Source organism: Oryctolagus cuniculus, chromosome 3 (genome assembly GCF_964237555.1).
Source record: "Oryctolagus cuniculus chromosome 3, mOryCun1.1, whole genome shotgun sequence".
In the NCBI taxonomy this organism is placed as follows: domain Eukaryota; kingdom Metazoa; phylum Chordata; class Mammalia; order Lagomorpha; family Leporidae; genus Oryctolagus; species Oryctolagus cuniculus.
Window position 1 is genome coordinate 59,695,549 of NC_091434.1, and position 17,490 is coordinate 59,713,038.

The 17,490-nt window shown below is 38.1% G+C and overlaps 1 long non-coding RNA gene across 1 annotated transcript in view; it reads right to left on the reverse strand.

The window, feature by feature from the left end:
* LOC138848967 (uncharacterized) overlaps positions 1-17,490 on the reverse strand; it is a 152,534-nt gene that overhangs the window by 14,583 nt on the left and 120,461 nt on the right. The gene's annotated exons all lie outside the window — the stretch shown is intronic.

Here is a 17,490-nt window from a genome sequence, read left to right on the forward strand (position 1 = left end):
CAGTTCAGGGTGCCGGAACACAGAATTCTCAGGCTCCCTTAGAGCCACCCATGACAAGCACATCAGGATGTTTGTTCTGCGCTGGGGGACATCGTTAAAACAGCAGTGGAACTATAACATGCATCAGGTGCAGAGGGAGAAGGAACATTGGCTTTGAACACAGGCTTAATACTGATGAGAGTCATTCTGCTTCACATTCAATTTCCAAAAGGGAAAGATAGAAACAAAATGAGTTCACAATATTTTGGCTTGACGGAGTATCTGATGTGAATTGGAAATAATGAGAAAATACTGGAGATGGTACAAAGACACTTTTAAATTTTCATGGAAAATGTATATCATGTGAAAACTATACATATGTCTCAGAAATAATTTTTCCCTGACATAAACTTATCTTTTAACACACTTTCTATGAACTTTCTAAAGTACCCATAAATACTATAAAGACTAATGAAAAATAATTTAATAGATTAACATGAATATTTTTGATGACTTTAAAAGGTAGAAAAAAGTGTATATATAGAGCTATATTCAGAATGTCTAAAGGTTTTTAAAATTGTTCTGTTTTTCGTTTTGCCTCAAATGAAAGCAAGAAAGCACAAAGTTTTTTCCAAAGTAAGCATAAGAGATGGTAGATGTTTCAAATGCAATGGTATTCATTTACATTCACAGATTATATTTCTAGCGTGTATTCTTCTTCAATATTCCAGGAAATTTGGACCAGAGGTATCTAAATTTGCCCTTTTTATCCATAGCCATATTGAAGCAAAGAGAAATGAAGCAATTTTCCTGTAGTCATAAGAGGTGTGGCGTCAAAAAGAAACCTCAAAGTCACATCACCTAAATTCTACTATGTCAAGAGAAAAAAGTACAATTCCACTATTGTGTTAGCTCAAACGTTCTTTTTAAAAAAGAACATAGAAGTGCCATAGGATTAGTTGTTCCCATTCTATTTGTATGTAAGGAATTAGTGAAAAGCTTATAAGTCAGCAACCTCACCTTTTTTGTGTATTCTATAAAAATTCCCAGATGTCAGAATTGACACATCTACTTGTTAAATTGGAGAAATTCTTGAACCACAGTAAGCAGATGCTAGAACAGATGGAAATATTCTTTTTGGGCTGAGAAAAAGAAATTTCCAATTAAGAAATGCCTGGACACTATTTTATCTTCCTTCTAGTTGACTGAACTATGAGATTTCCTTATGTCACAGCTTAGAATTAAAAAAAAAACCTTCATATTTCTCTCAAAATCTTTATTTCTTCATGTATCATGTATCAAGCATTACCTTAAAAGCTGTTCATTTTCATGTCCTCAGAAAATTACCTTAATGCTTTCAAAAAATAAAAATAAATGAAGTATTTTCGTATAATGTCTATAGTTACTACTTTTATCCTCATCCATCTGGTGTCAAGCTTGCTTGCTACATTTTTCCTCATTCACTTACAATTTTATACAGTATCTATTACCTGCTTAATGCAAGCGGGCTTCAAAAGGCTCATGGGAAAAAAATGGAATTTAAAGAAGTTTATTTTGGTGCCAAAATTTGATATCCATGCAACATTTTTTAGTAACACATTTTCCATGAACTGTTTCAAGACCCCTTGTATTTTCCATACACCACTCCCCCATCTATTCAAATAGACGTATTATAAAATGCAAAATAAAAATCCTTTTATCAAGAATGGATTAGATGTCCACATTTGTATTAACTATTCTAAAATACCCCAAATGCAATATGCAATATATAGCTTCATTCCTACCTTTTAGGGGTATAGATAAGGAGGTCCATTCACTCATGGGCCACCCCTCTGGCTGCTGCTTCACTGACAGGTATTCTTGCTACACCCTATTCATCCTGAAAAAAACCCTTCCTTGCTGTAATCTTGCCACCATGCCAGTCTATATACTTCCCCTAAATTAGCACTAACTCGAGGGTACACAGAGAAGCCTTCAAAGAGGACTAAGGCATTGGGTGGATTATATATCAACTCACAGCCTAATAGGTAAGATAAAATATCAACTCTCTTGTCTAAAAGTCTTTGGCCATTTTTAAACAGACTGTAATTCTTAGTTTTAGAATCATGCCAAAATTGGCAAAAGGTACAAAGATTTCTCATATACCCCATTCCCACACTTGGCTAGTTCCCTTCACCACATGACACATTTGTTGCAGTCAATGAACCTACACTGATACATCAGTGTCATCCAAAGTTTACATAAGGGTTCAGTCTTGATGCCATTTCTCTATGGGTTTTGATAAATGTATATTGGCATGTATCCACCATCATAGTGTCACACAGATCAGTTTTACACCCCTAACAATCCTTTATAGTCACCTATTCATCCCTCCCTCCAACTTGCTCCCAGCAACCACTGTTATTTTACTGTCTCCATAACTTGGCTTTTTCCAGATGTCACATAGTGTGTAGACTTTTCACATTGGCTTCTTTCACTTAATAATATATACTTAAAGTTCCTCAATGTCTTTTCATGACTTGGTAGCACATATCTCTTTAGTGCTGAATAATAATCTATTGTCTAGATATAGAACAGTTTATTTTTGCATTCATTCATGGAAAATATGTTGACTGTCTCCAAGTTTTTGCAATTTTTTATTTTATATTCATGTACAGGATTTCATATGGATATAAGTTTTCAGTTCATTTTGGTAAAAACCAAGGAGCAAGCTTGCTGAATGGTATGGTAAGAATATGATTAGTTTTATAGTTTTGTCTTGCAAAGTGGCTGTACTATTTTGCATTCCTACCTGCAGTGAATAATAGTTCCTGTTGTTCCACAACCTCACATCATTTTATATTATCAGCATTTTAGGTTTTGGCCGTTCTAATATATGTGCCATTGTATTTCATAGCTTTAGTTTTCTGTTCCCTAATGAACTATGATGCTAGCATTGTCTCACATGCTTATCTGTCTTTTGTTATAAATTCTTTGGTGAGGTGTCTATTCAGATCTTTTACTCCTTTTGAGTTCTTTCTTTTCCAATTGTTACATCTTAAGAGTTCTTTGTACATTTTGGATAACATTCCTTTATAAGATATCTTTTGCAAATATCTTCTCCCAGTCTGTGGCTTGTATTTTCATTCCATCTACATTGTCTTTTGTTTTAGTGAAGTCCATCTTCCTAATTATCATTTTAATGAATGATACTTTTGGTACTATACCTCAAATGTCATCCTGTAACTCAAGGTCATTTAGGATTTCCTCCAAGTTAGCTTCTAGATATTACATCTGAACTAATTTTGAGTTAGTTTTGGTGATGGGGTAAGGTCTGTGTCAATTTTTTTTTTCTTTTTCTGCATTTGGATGTCCAGTTGTTCCAGACTCCTCAGGCATTTTTTGAGTGACTAAATTTCCAGCTTCCTGAAGCTCCCAAAATTCCTGCTTAATTTTTATCGTGAAATCATTTTCATACCATTTATCTTGCTAAGCCAACTCTGACTTTCCCAGAGGGTATCATTTTTATAACCAAACTCTGTGATTAAATCACATATAACATTTGAGATGCCCCTGACTGCATGTCCTCTGGTAGAATATGTTCGTGAACATCTGGGTGGGAGGGGCAGCCATTGACTTTGCCATAATTTTATTCCAACTGCACATAAAACAGACCAAATACTATCATGTGTGGGGAAAATGTCAAATTATTATGCTGGCATATTTCTGAGTTTTATTGTGTTTTTTTCCTTCTGATTTTCCTTCCTTTTCTTGTTTTTCAGTGTTTTGTGAAATAAAATGATAGAGGTTTGGTAACTAAATTCTGCTTAAATTTGAGAGATAGGATTATGTGTCATATATGAGGGGTTTTAAAAATATTCAAGGAAAATACATATTATTTTTAAAAGTATGCATGGATTTCAAAAATTTTTGTACCCATCAAGATAAACTTATTTTTAATTCCTGTTTTCACTAACTTTTTTTTTTGAACATATAAAAGTGACTTTATTGGCAAATGATGTGATCATCTACGTGGACAATCTTAAGCAATCTACAGAAAATAAAACAAAAAACAAAACTCCTAGAATAAGTGATCTAAGCAATATTATAAGAGATGATAAACATAAAAATTAAATTTTTATATTCTAGAAATGTACACATGGACATAGAAATTAGAAATACAAACCATTTACAATCACTCAGAAAACAAAATACTTCAGTGAAAATCTAACAAAACATGTATAGTACTTTTATTCTGAGCATTATACAAATACTGAATATACAAAACACTGATGCAGAATCAAGTGTGGGGAACATTTTTTTTTTTCTGCCAAGAGCTATTTGGATATTTATACCATCATTTGTGGGCCATACAAAATGATCAACTTAAAAACTAGCATGCTAGTTGGCGCCGTGGCTCACTTGGCTAATCCTCTGCCTGCAGTGCCAGCACTTCAGGTTCTAGTCCCAGTTGGGGTGCCGAATTCTGTCCTGGTTGCTCCTCTTCCAGTCTGCACCAACTTTTTTAAATACTTATTTTTAGACTTTAACACATATGAAAATTGTACCTGCTTATAGGTTACTATGTGATATTTCAGTACATGTATACATTGTGTAATGTTCAATGAGGGCAAATATATTTATCTCTTCAAATAGTCAACATTTCTTTCTGGTAAGGCATTCAAAATACTATCTTCTGGGCTTTTATTATTTTTTGGTAGAGAAATACACAATACATTATCTAAAGTCACTTTCCTGTGCAGTAAAATGTCAGAACTTATTACTCCTGTACAGCTATAACCTATCCAGTAATCAGATGACTGTCCACAAACTTTTTCAAGTAGCCTCATACTATGGAAAATGGGCTTAATAAATAAATAAAAAAAAATCTCCTCACCCATTTTTCAAATTCAAAGGACATTTTAAAGAAGGATTATCACGTTTCTTACACAATGTAAGAAGAGATTTGAGGGACCAGTTATTGAGATTTATCTATATGTTATGATAAAAACAAGTTTCTTTTATGTGTCACTTTCTATCCTGGATGAAGACATGAAAAAAATGAGGAAAGATCAAGTAATAATAGGTAGCTATCACAATGTAAACAAACCCTCGGAAGTGTGACAAGAGCATTAAAACCAAGTGGCTATATAATTAAAGAGTTGAAGATTACACAACGAACACTTTTTCTTGAAATCCCAGCGACATCAGGGCCCATTAATTTTGAGTAAATGAAGTTCCACTAATGTTCCTTGGAGTCTTTAGCTTTAAGCTTCTATGAAAACACACCTTAATTGATTCCGAACATTTAGGAATATTTCACAGACACTGACTCCTAATGAAATAGGAAATAATGATTATTCATTTTGTTTCAACATCACTTCTCCAGGACTTAGAATTATCATATCCAATGGTATTTATAAATAGTTACAAACAGAATGGGAGACGTTATTCACAAACCATACAACAGATAAAGGATTAACAACTAGAATCTACACAATAATCAAAAAACACCACAGAATCAAAACAAACAACGCAATAAAAAAATGGGCCAAGGACCTTAACAGACATTTTTCAAAAGAGGAAATCCAAATGGCCAACAGACACATGAAAAAATGCTCAGGATCCCTAGCCATCAGGGAAATGCAGATCAAAACCACAATGAGATTCCACCTCACTCCGGTTAGATTGGCTCACATTCAGAAATCTACCAACAACAGATGCTGGCGAGGATGTGGGGGAAAAAGGGACACTAATCCACTGTTGGTGAGAATGCAAACTGGTAAAGCCACTATGGAAGACAGTCTGGAGAATCCTCAGAAACCTGAATATAGCACTACCACAGGACCCAGCCATCCCACTCCTTGGAATATACCCAAATGGAATTAAAGGGGAGAAAAAAGCCATTTGCACCTCAATATTTGTTGCAGCTCAATTCACAATAGCTAAGACATGGAATCAACCTAAATGTCCATCAACGGATGACTGGATAAAGAAACTATGGGATATGTACTCTATGGAACGCTATACGGCAGTAAAAAACAATGAAGTCCAGGCATTTACAACAAAATGGAGGATACTGGAAAACATCATGCTGAATGAAATAAGCCAGTCCAAAAGGAACAAATATCACATGTTCGCCCTGATCGATGGCAACTAAACGAGCACCTAAAATGATACCCATTGAAGTGAAATGGACACTATGAAAGACAATGACATGACATCCCTTGTCTAGACTGTTGAGGAACAACTTACTATTTTGTTCCTTTAGTATTTTTGTTGTTGTTGTTATTGGTGTTGTTGCTCGGTTTGCTCTACACAAGACCACTGGTTGAACTCTGCAATCAATGCACAACCATTCTTAAGCGTTTAAAAATTAACAGAAAATTGATCTCTGTGAAACATAGGAGTGGGAATAAGAGAGGGAGGAAATGTATAGGATGGCACATACTCACTCAGACCTACCTCCAATGGTGGAACTAGAAATGTGCCAGGGGATTTCAACTCAACCTTACCAAGGAGGCAGGTACCAATGCCAGCACACTTGGTAAAGTGATAAGTATAAATACACAACTGATCAAAAAGATAGGGTAAGTGTCGAAGAGATTACACAAATAAGACCAGTGTAAGCAAATAATGAAGGATAGAATCAAAAGGGAGAGAATGATCCTGCGGGGGAAGCAGGTCACACAGCAGACTCATAGAATGGCAAACGCCCAAAACAGCACTCCTGCCTCAGAATCAACCCTTGGGACATTCCGATCTGACTAAAAGGTCCATGAGAGTCTCACAGGCATGGAAAGCCATGACACGGTGGCAAAAAACAATCTAAATGAAAGATCCTGGTGAACAAGACCCCAGCAGAAGGATCAGGCCATCAAGGAGAGAGGCGCCTTTCTCTGAAGGGAGGAAGGAACCTCCACTGTGATATGGCCTTGACTAAACAAATTCAGAGTTGCTGAACTCAAGGGGCTTCCATAGCCTAGACAGCTCATAACAAGAGTCTCGGGTGATTGCTGACATCATAAATAAGAGTGCCAATTGTTAAATCAACAACGGGAGTCACTGGGTTCATGCTCCCCACGTAGGATCTCTGTCCTTAATGTGTTTAACTATGAAACTCAAAAACAACACTACTAGTCGAACAATACCCTATACCTGGTTCAGTTGTGTGAGTGCAGCCTGTTGAAATCCCTGCTTAGTATATACTAAGTTGATCTTCAGTATATGAAGGTAATTGAGAATGAAACGTGATGAGGAGCAGGATGGGAGAGGGAGTGGGTGAGGGGAGGGCCACGGGAGGGAGGGAGGTGGGGGGGGAGCCACAAAAATACAAAAGTTGCATTTTATATTCTACTTAAAACTATTGGTTGAACTTTAATTAATACACAATTACTCTTAGGTGTTTAATTAATGCTATAACTAGTACTCAAATAGTATTTTACACTTTGTGTTTCTGTGTGGGAGCAAAATGTAGAAATCTTAATATACGCTAAATTGATCTTCTGGATATAAAGATAATTGAAAATTAATCTTGATGTGAAGGGGAAGGGGAGAGAGAGTGGGAGAGGGGAGCATTGTGGGTGGGAGGGAAGTTATTGGGGGGAGGAAGCTATTGTAATCCATAAGCTGTACTTTGGAAATTTATGCTCATTAAATAAAAAAAAATAAAATAAATAGTTACAAAGAAATTTCTCCTGTTTTAGAGGTAGCTTGTTGTTTTTCCTGCCTTCTATAAAAGCAGGTAAGTGTGTATAAATTAAATGAAATTTACAGTAGAAGGATGAATATTACCAAGGCAATCAACCTATCTTCCATACAAACTGCCTCCCTTCTACCATTCTTCCTAATACAAAAGGGTGTTCTATCTCAAAAGGAAAAGGTAAATGTTGAGAATTCAATAATGAATTGACATAAAAGCCTTCTCTTCCTCTGACAATTCAAGCAATACATTTCTAAGATGTTATAAAACTGGTTAGAAATTAAAATTTAGTGTCAATATAAAAGGCCAAAAGAAAAAAAAAGACAGTAATCTTGGTATGGAACTAGGTTTTAGGTAGCTTTTTCCCCTTAATTTCTATTTAAATTTATATCTAATTCTGCTATTTTCCAACAATGCCTTTGTCTTCCCCCAAATAAAAGACACAATGATTCTAGTTCTTTCCAAATTAAAGTTTTATGGTAAAACTGCCATTGCCTCTTCATGTTCAGTGCTTTTCTTCAGAACACAAGCCAGAACAGTAAGACCACTTCTTCAACATCACCCAGTGCTGCATTTGGGGCTCCTTTGCAAATGTGTGATTACATTTTCGTGCAATCAAAGCCACAATTTCTCCTCCAAATCATTTTGTGCCCTCACAACCTTGTGGACTTCAGTAGGCAAAAACAGGTTCACTGAGGTTGGAGATCGGCTTTTCTAAACCTTGGCCGCTTTCATTTGAAATGAGCTCCTCTTCATTTTTTTTCACCCTCTGCAAACAAAGAGCCCCTAGCATTTTCGCAGCTACAATAAGAAACAATTACAGACTGGTGAGTAGCTTTTCAAGTCATCAGCCCAGCTGAGGAATGGGCTCCTGACAGCTGGACTGTTGAAATATTTCAAGTCTGCAGAGGCTGCCCATAAGAACCATATGGAGTGACACCACCACTTCCAGCACGCCCATCAGAAACCCCACAGCTGGTGGGCTTCACACAGCTGTGGGTTATTAGGAGGGAGCCTTAAATGAACGAGGGAGTCCTCTTTAGGGTCATTCACTATCATAATAATGTTAACTAAAACCTGCTGGTGGTGAAGCAACTTAGTGGAAAAGAACAATATATCATTTTTTGACGGCTGATACAAGCTACAGGGAGTTCTCTGTCTTCTTTCTGTGTATTTTGAGAAATTAATTTTATGTCTGAATTCTATAATGATCTCCTGGGGCTAATAAATGGGCCTCTTTACCTGACTTGTATGGCCGTTAACATTCTAAAGAATGCCTTTATTAAACAGACTTCATTTGAATGCATGCAAAAAAAAAAAAAAACAGGGATTCTCAATATTTTCTTGAAAATCTCAAGTGAATAATCAAATCAATTGTAATTTACAACCCATGTGAATGTTTTAGAACATCATTCTGACTAGCCAAGAACCCTTTTGAAATTATTATGTAGGGGTAGGTATACTCCCAAAATTGTTTCTTCAGTGTTAATGACAGCAAATTAAAAATATATTATTAGTAAAACTCAATCCCTAAATTAAAAATTGCTTTAAGATAAACTGAACCTAAAGTGTCATTTGACAATGGCAAAGGCAGTTTCTCTTACTCCTTGAAGTATGCCAATATTCAGAAGAAGGTTCTGATAGAGTATCACATATTACAGTCTAAAATAATCAAGGGTTCCCTCTATTGTTTGTTAAACAAACACTTAACAAGTACCTATTACATGCAAGAGCCCAAGATCCCCAGAGTTAAATAACTGTGGCTCAAGCTAAGAGTTTCTGTCTCTGGGTATGGCCAATGGAAATGAAGTCAAGTGTTAGGCCAAATTTACTGCCCTCCTCAATCCAATAAGGGAATGGCAAGCAACCACTTACATATCTTATTATAAGACAATCAGATGTTTTTCTCATGTGTAGATGCTTTACAAAATGAAGTATCATTGAATCGATAAAAGCACTTAGTCAAAGAGCAAAACCCAGGTTTTCATTTTCATCACAGTGCTTCTGTATAAATAAGCAGCCCTTGATTCAGGACCCGCCCTAATAGAAATGCCTTACTTTGAAGAATACCAGTGTTTCTTTTCACTGGACACAGCTCCTGTCTCCGCTGGTAGATACCAGTAGGTGGCACTCATGGCAGATGATGAGTTGGGAGTTGAGGGGCAGGTTCAGCTGCTGCCTGGAGTCTGAGGACGTGTTGCTTTCTTGAGAGTATCTTTCCAACCCCAGAACCCTTCACTGATATACCTTTTTCATTTGATTATTTAATATTTTTTTCATTTTCAGGGCCGGCGCTGTGGCACAGAGGGTAAAGGCGCCACCTGCGATGCCAGCATCCCATATGGGCACCGGTTCAGGTCCCGGCTGCTCCACTTCCAATCTAGTTCTCTGCTATGGCCTGGGATAACAGTAGAAGATGGCCCAAGTACTTGGGCCCCTACACCTGAGTGGGAGACCTGGAAGCTTCCGGCTTCAGATGGGTGCAGATCCAGTCATTACAGCCAATTAGGGAGTGAACCAGCAGATGGAAGACCTCTTTCTCCCTCTCTCTCTCTCTCCCTCTCCTTATCTCTCTGTGTAACTCTTTCAAATAAATAAATATTTAATTTTTTTTCATTTTCAAATGTCTGGCCTTGCAGGGTCAGCACTATAGCATAGAAAGTTAAACCTCCACCTGCCGTGCCAGCATCCCATATGGGCACTGGTTCAAGACCCAGCTGTTCCACTTCTGATTCAGTTTTCTGCTAATTTACCTAGGAAAGCAGTGGAAGTTGGCCCAAACACTTGGGCCCCTGCATCCATGTAGGAGACCTGGAAGAAGCTCCTGGCTTCAGCCTGGTTAAGTATCAACTATTGCAGGCATTTGGAGGGTGAACCAACAAATGGAAGATATCTCTCTCTCTCTCTCTCTCTCTCTCTCAAATAATTAATATATAAATCTTTTAAAATTTTTCTGACCTTAAAACGAGCTTCACAAAACAAATGAAAGAAAAGCCTTACACTAACTCATCTCTACTAAAAATCAGATAAATCATGGTGGCTTATGCAATATAAGGGAGCCTCAAAGAGTTCATGGAAAAGTGGAACTAAAACTCAACATGAATTTTCCAAGGACTTTTAAAGCTTCCTGTCCATTATGCTTTTCGGGGAACTCTAAGAAGACTGATATTGATTTGTTCCACCCACAGATAATTTGGGGGAGCAAGGGAGCAATTTTCATGATTATGAGTAGTAGAAAAGCTAAATAAGGACCCAGAAGTCCAGAGGTCCTTCTCAAGCCTTTCACTTTTGAGCCTCAAGGAGGCTAAAAATTTAAAAGTCCCCTTATTCACTGATTCATCTGATAGTGACTGAAGGTTTGCATATGTAATATTCCTATGTAAATGAGAGCATATTCAATGTGATGGTGTGAGAACCAATCTTTTGAGACACACAGGCTTTTACAGACTTCTCTGGCTGAGATCCAGGCAGTCCTGGGTAAGCACACAGTGAGTGACTTTGGAGCTCCACTTCTGCAAGGCTCCAGTTGCTGGATGCTGCTCTTTGCTGGTGCTTCAATGCTTGAATGACCACTCAAGGATCAATGGACAGGCAATACTTGTCAATTTCCACAATTTAAAGAATTAAACACCCACAAGAAACAGATAACGGCCACTAGTTTTAAAATGATAAAAAGAAAAATCCTTTAAATAGTTTGCTGTCTGTATGTTCGTGTGGCTAGGCAGCTATCCATCTTAGTTTTCCCAAGTCCCTGTTAGTTTACACCTGTTGTCCCAGGGTTTAGTTTTTTTGTTTGTTGTTGTTGTTGTTGTTGTTGTTGTTGTTTTTGACAGGCAGAGTGGATAGTGAGAGAGAGAGAGACAGAGAGAAAGGTCTTCCTTTGCCATTGGTTCACCCTCCAATGGCCGCCGCGGCCGGCACACTGAGGCCGGTGCACTGCGCTGATCCGAAGGCGGGAGCCAGGTACTTATCCTGGTCTCCCTTGGGGTGCAGGGCCCAAGCACTTGGGCCATCCTCCACTGCACTCCCTGGCCACAGCAGAGAGCTGGCCTGGAAGAGGGGCAACCGGGACAGAATCCGGCACCCCGACCAGGACTAGAACCCGGTGTGTGCCGGCGCCGCTAGGTGGAGGATTAGCCTATTGAGCCGTGGCACCAGCTTCAGGGTTTAGCTTTGCTCTACAAAAGAGAGAGGGAGAGGAGAGGAGAGGGAGAGGGAGAGAGATACATGTGATCCACTGATTCACTCCCTAAGGCTGACAACAGTTAGGACAAGGCCCTGGCCAAAGCTGGGAACATAATCCAGGTCTCCCATGTGGGTGACAGGGACCAAACTACTTGAACCATCACCATTGCCTCTCAGAGTCTGCTTTCCAGGAAATCGGAATCAGGAGCTGGAGTCAGGATTTGAACCAAGGCATTCCAATACAGCGCATGAACTCCTTTACCAATGTATGTTGACTAGTGCCTCCTCTTGTTTTCAAAAGTGACCTAACAACTTGGGACAAGTCATCTGACCTCTAAGTTTTATCATGTGGAAGTAGGAATAATGGTACCTACTTCAAAGAACTGTCATGGGAACTGTATATATTTTATACCTACGTGATGTTTAAAATAGTACCAGATACTTAGCCAATACTCAATAACACTTAGTTTGTATGAGTAGGAGGTATTATATCATAGTTCCATACATTTTATATTTATTATAGGTTATCAGCCTGTAAAGATATGTAAAATACACATCAGGAGACATTAATTATGCCTCTAGAGAAAAAAAAAAAAACCTTCACATTGTATACAATAACCAACTTCACAGCTAAGTCAATAGTAAATTATGTTGATCCTTTTTATGTTCAATTTTTCATATAATAAATGTAAAGTATCTGTCTAATACTAAGGCAATAATTTTCTTTTATTAATTCTCAATTAAGAAAACAACCTGCAATCAGAGTATACATATGTCTTGGGATCCTCCATCCTACAAAGAACTAGTTTTTAGAATCATGAAAATAATATTTGGAAATACATATATATGAGTACACATGCAAGAATTTTTAAAATACCATCTTTTCATGTATGTGCATGTGTGTATTTATATATAAAATGCCTTAAATCACAAAGGTATTGACAAATTTTGTCATATTAAAATTAAAATACATCTTAAAGAAAATGATAAGACTAGCCGCAAAATGACATATAGAAGAAATTAGTTATCCAGTCTATAGGTAAAGGTACACAGATTAATAAGAGAACATGTTAAAGCCAATAGAAAAGTGAGGAAATGAATAACTATGTCATTCAAAAAATAAGGCATCTGATGGTGTATGTGGGGCACAGCAGTTAAGCCACAGTTTGGGACATCTGTGTCCCATACCAGAGTGCCGGGTTCAGGTTCCTGATACTCTGCTTCCAATCCAGCTTCCAACTTATGTGCACCAGGCTAGCAGCACAAGATGGACTAAGCACTTGGGTCTCTGTCACCCTCATGGGAATCCCAGATGGAGTTTCAGGCTCCTGAATTCAGCCTGGCCTGGCCCTGGCTGCTGGATACATCCGAGGAGTAAAATAACAGATGAAAGATCTCTGTCTGTCTCTGTGCCTTTCAAATGAAAGTAAATAAAAATTTTAGAAAAGAAATACCTTAATACCTTTAGACTACAAGCAGATGAAGTAGATCAATCTTATCAAAAAATTGAAAAAAAATGAAGAAATCTAACAATGTCGTGCACAGTTTTAGGCATGATACAATTTCTACTGGGTTACTTTGAACTTAAAGCTAAAAAAATTGCTGTTGTAATTCCTGACAGTTAAACAAAGATCATGAGATCTAAAGGTGTAGTAAATATTAGTGAAATACAGACAGATGGGAAAATGCTTATTTGTTAAACTACTTTTAGTTTAAAACAAGATTTTTAAAAATCATTTCTTTACTTTTAAATCTTGTAGAGGTTAACATTTGCATACCCTTTGGCCTACCGGTAGTTTTCCAAGGTGTACATGCAAGGTAAATGTTTATATGTGTGTGTGTACTAGGGACACACATAAGGCAGCTTTTATATCACCATTTAGAAAAACAAAAGCTCTGAAAATTTCAAATACCATGAGAGGAAAATGGATCAATATATCATGGTACATGCTCATCAGATATTATAAAGCAATAAGAATGGACTAACTTATGGATAAAATAGCATGGATCAATCGTAGTAATAATTCTCAATGAAAAGAATCAAAACAACAATCTAAATAAGTTATCATTTATATATATATGTCTTTCTGTTTATATGATAAAACTAATTTTAAAAAGGAAAAATAAATGTACAATTTAGGATAGTGTTTATGTGAGAGGAGAAAGGGTCCAGAAAAGAGTGGATTGGTAATTTTAAGATACACATACACAGACACACACATTTCAGTTTTAGGGGTAGATTCTAGGCTTATGAATATTTTTAATTATTAAGCAAATACATATTAGAGACCCCTTACGCAAATAATGATACTGTGTCCTGCACCGAGAATTAGAATTAGTTCCAAATACCAGGGATCCAGAAAAGATGGTCACCCTTCAGAAGGGGAGTGGTGTGTAGGTTATTTGCTTTTACAGATTTTGCTTGTTGCGTTGCGGTTGTACTTAGTATCTTATGAGAGGCACTCCAGATATCATTGTTTTTGCTTTTCATAGTAAATGTCAAAGGATAAATTGTTTCATAATAAAAGACTATTCTTGATTACATTTTACAAATTTTACTATGGTGAACACAGCTTAATAGGCAATAGACATTTTTGCTGATGTCTCCAAAGATTCACTAAGCGACTAGAAAATTTGAATAGATGGCAGAGATAATAGATTTATTTTAAAAAAAAAAAGATAAAGAAAAAACCTATCTGCTTTCCTTTGCTTCTTGCCAGTCACATTTACTTTGGAATTTGCTAGGTGCTGCACATGCCATGAGCTCTGTGTTCCTTGTGATGAGTACAACTAGAATAAGGTCCACTGTCAAATTCTAAAACATTAATTTCTATTTGTAGATACAAATAGAAAATAGATGGCATAAAATTTTTAAAGATTTATGTATTTTTTTATTCCAAAGGCAAAATCAGAAGCCATGAGCAAAGGGGTAGGGGAGAGGAGGCAGAGATCTTACATCTGCTGGTTCATTCCCTAAATAATTGCAATGGCCAGGGTTGGGCCAGACTGAAGCCAGTAGCCCAGTACTCCAACCAGGTCTCCCATGTGGTTAGCAGTGACCCAAGTACTTGGGCCATCTCCTACTGCTTTCTCAAGCACATAGAACAGGGAGCTGAATAGGAAGTGGAGAAGCCAAGACACAAATGTTGCTCCAGACATGGGATTTCACCACCATAGGCTTAACCCACTGTACCACAACACCAGCCCTACAAAATTGTTTTTTAAGAGGCTCAGGGAGGGGCCAAGATGGCAGTATAGCAACAGGACATTCTGAATTGTGCAGGGCAAAATAGATAGTTAATAAGCAGAGGGGATACAAGCCAGTGATGGAGTCGTGAGAAGTTCGTGTAGAGGAGCCCAGGATTGCACCAGAGACTGGGCAGGTCCATGCAGAGGGAGCAAAGAAGAAAGGGAAATGATGAAGGTGCAGTGGAGGTGCAGCGAGGGTACAATGGAGATGCCAAACAAGGAGATTGGTACCAGCCCCCACAGGGAACCAGCTGAGAGGTCATGAGTCCAAGGAGCTGTGGATAGCAGCAGGCAGGGGAGCTTGGTGAACTGCATTTGAAGCTCTAAGAAGGAAGAGGGGAAAATTATGGGGGAACAAACAGAGAGGTCGGGCATGCTCTGGTCCATCTATGTGTCCCTCCTCCCCTCAAAAGGACCTACAGCCGGAAGGGAGAAGCTATATTGATTGTTTACATTTTTGAGTGTAAGTAGGGGGCTTTCACATTTGCCTCCTGTGCACATGACCATCAATTGAGGGGCCACCTCACAAAACCCCCATCTGGGAATGAGGATCACAACATTTCAGAGTGATTTAGTCCTCACCACACAAGCTGTACAACAAGGAATAGTCCTAAACACTGAAAACCTGAGCTCCTTTCACGCACCAGTGAGAAGCGAGCCCGACCCCAGTATGCAGTGCACCAAAGCTCTGGTACCCACCTCCATCACGATCTAGAAGTAAACAGGGCTCCAGGAGGCAGGGCTGCATACTTCCACTTGCAACGCACAGACACATAGAAGCTCATAGAACAGGGAAATCGCACCACAGACACAGAGTCACAATTTAAAAATAAAAATCAACCAGAAATGTCAAAGAACAAAGGAAAAATCCTGAATAAGAATAAGGAAGACTCTATAAGCTCCCCAGAGGAACACTACAACTTTTCAATAATGGAAGCTAAAGAAGAAGAGATTGAGGATATGCCAGAAAAGGAATTCAGAAAATTAATAGATTACTAAGAAGCAATCAGAAAGAAATTCATGATCTAAATGAAAAGTTCTCCCAAGAAATCGAGATATTAAAGAGAAGCCAGAATGAAATACTAGAAATGAAGAATTCAATAGAGCAAATAAAAAATACAGTAGAGGCCGGAACCGCGGCTCACTAAGCTAATCCTCCACCTTGCAGCGCTGGCACACCTGGTTCTAGTCCCGGTCGGGGAACCGGATTCTGTCCCGGTTGCCCCTCTTCCAGGCCAGCTTTCTTCTGTGGCCCAGGAGTGCAGTGGACGGTGGCCCAAGTGCTTGGGCCCTGCACCCCATGGGAGACCAGGTTAAGTACCTGGCTCCTGCCATCGGATCAGCGCGGTGCGCCAGCCGTAGCGTGCCAGCCGTGGCAGCCATTGGAGGGTGAACCAACGGCAAAGGAAGACCTTTCTCTCTGTCTCTCTCACTGTCCACTCTGCCTGTCAAAAACAAAAACAAAAAAATATAGTAGAAAGTCTTAATAATAGAAGAGACAGAAGAATGAATATCAGAACTAGAAAACAAATTTCCAGATATAATACAGTCAGACCAAGTACAAGAATAAATCAGAAAATTAAAAATCACAGTTGGAAATTTACAAGATTTTATCAAAAGACCCAACTTATGGATCCCAAAAGTTCAAGAAGGTGTGGAAAGGAAGAAGGGATTAGAAGGCCTTCTTGATGAAATAATAACAGAAAGCTTCTGCCTTCTGGAGAAAGGAAAGCACATCCAAGTACAAGAAATACACAGAACTCCCAATAGACACAACCAGAAAAGGACTTTACCACAACACATTGTAGCAAAACTCACCTCAAGAAACACAAAGAACAGCTCTTAAAATGTGTGCCAGAGAAATGACAAATCACATTCAGAGGAAACCCAATTAGACTCACTTTGGACTTCTCATCACAAACCCTACAGGCAAGGAGACAACATCAAGACATAGTCTAAGTCCTAAGAGAAAACTTGTCAACCCAGAATACTGTACCCTGCAAAACTCTCATTTATGAATGAAGGAGAAATAAGGATCTTCCACAACAAGCAGAAATTGAAAGAATTTGTAATTACTTGCCCAGCCCTACAAAAGATGCTCAAGGATATGCTACACACAGAAACACAGAAACACAGAAACGGAAACATCACCACCAATCAAAATACCAAAGACATTATTTTCAGATCTAGAAAAAATGATTCTGAAATTCACATGGAGGCACAGGAGACCTCAAACAGCTAAAGCAATCTTATACAATAAAACAAAGCCAGAGGCATCACAATACCAGATTTCAAGACATACTACAGGGCAGTTATAATCAAGCAGCAGTGTACTGGTACAGAAACTGATGGGTAGACCAATGAAACAGAATAGAAACACCAGACATCAATCCAGA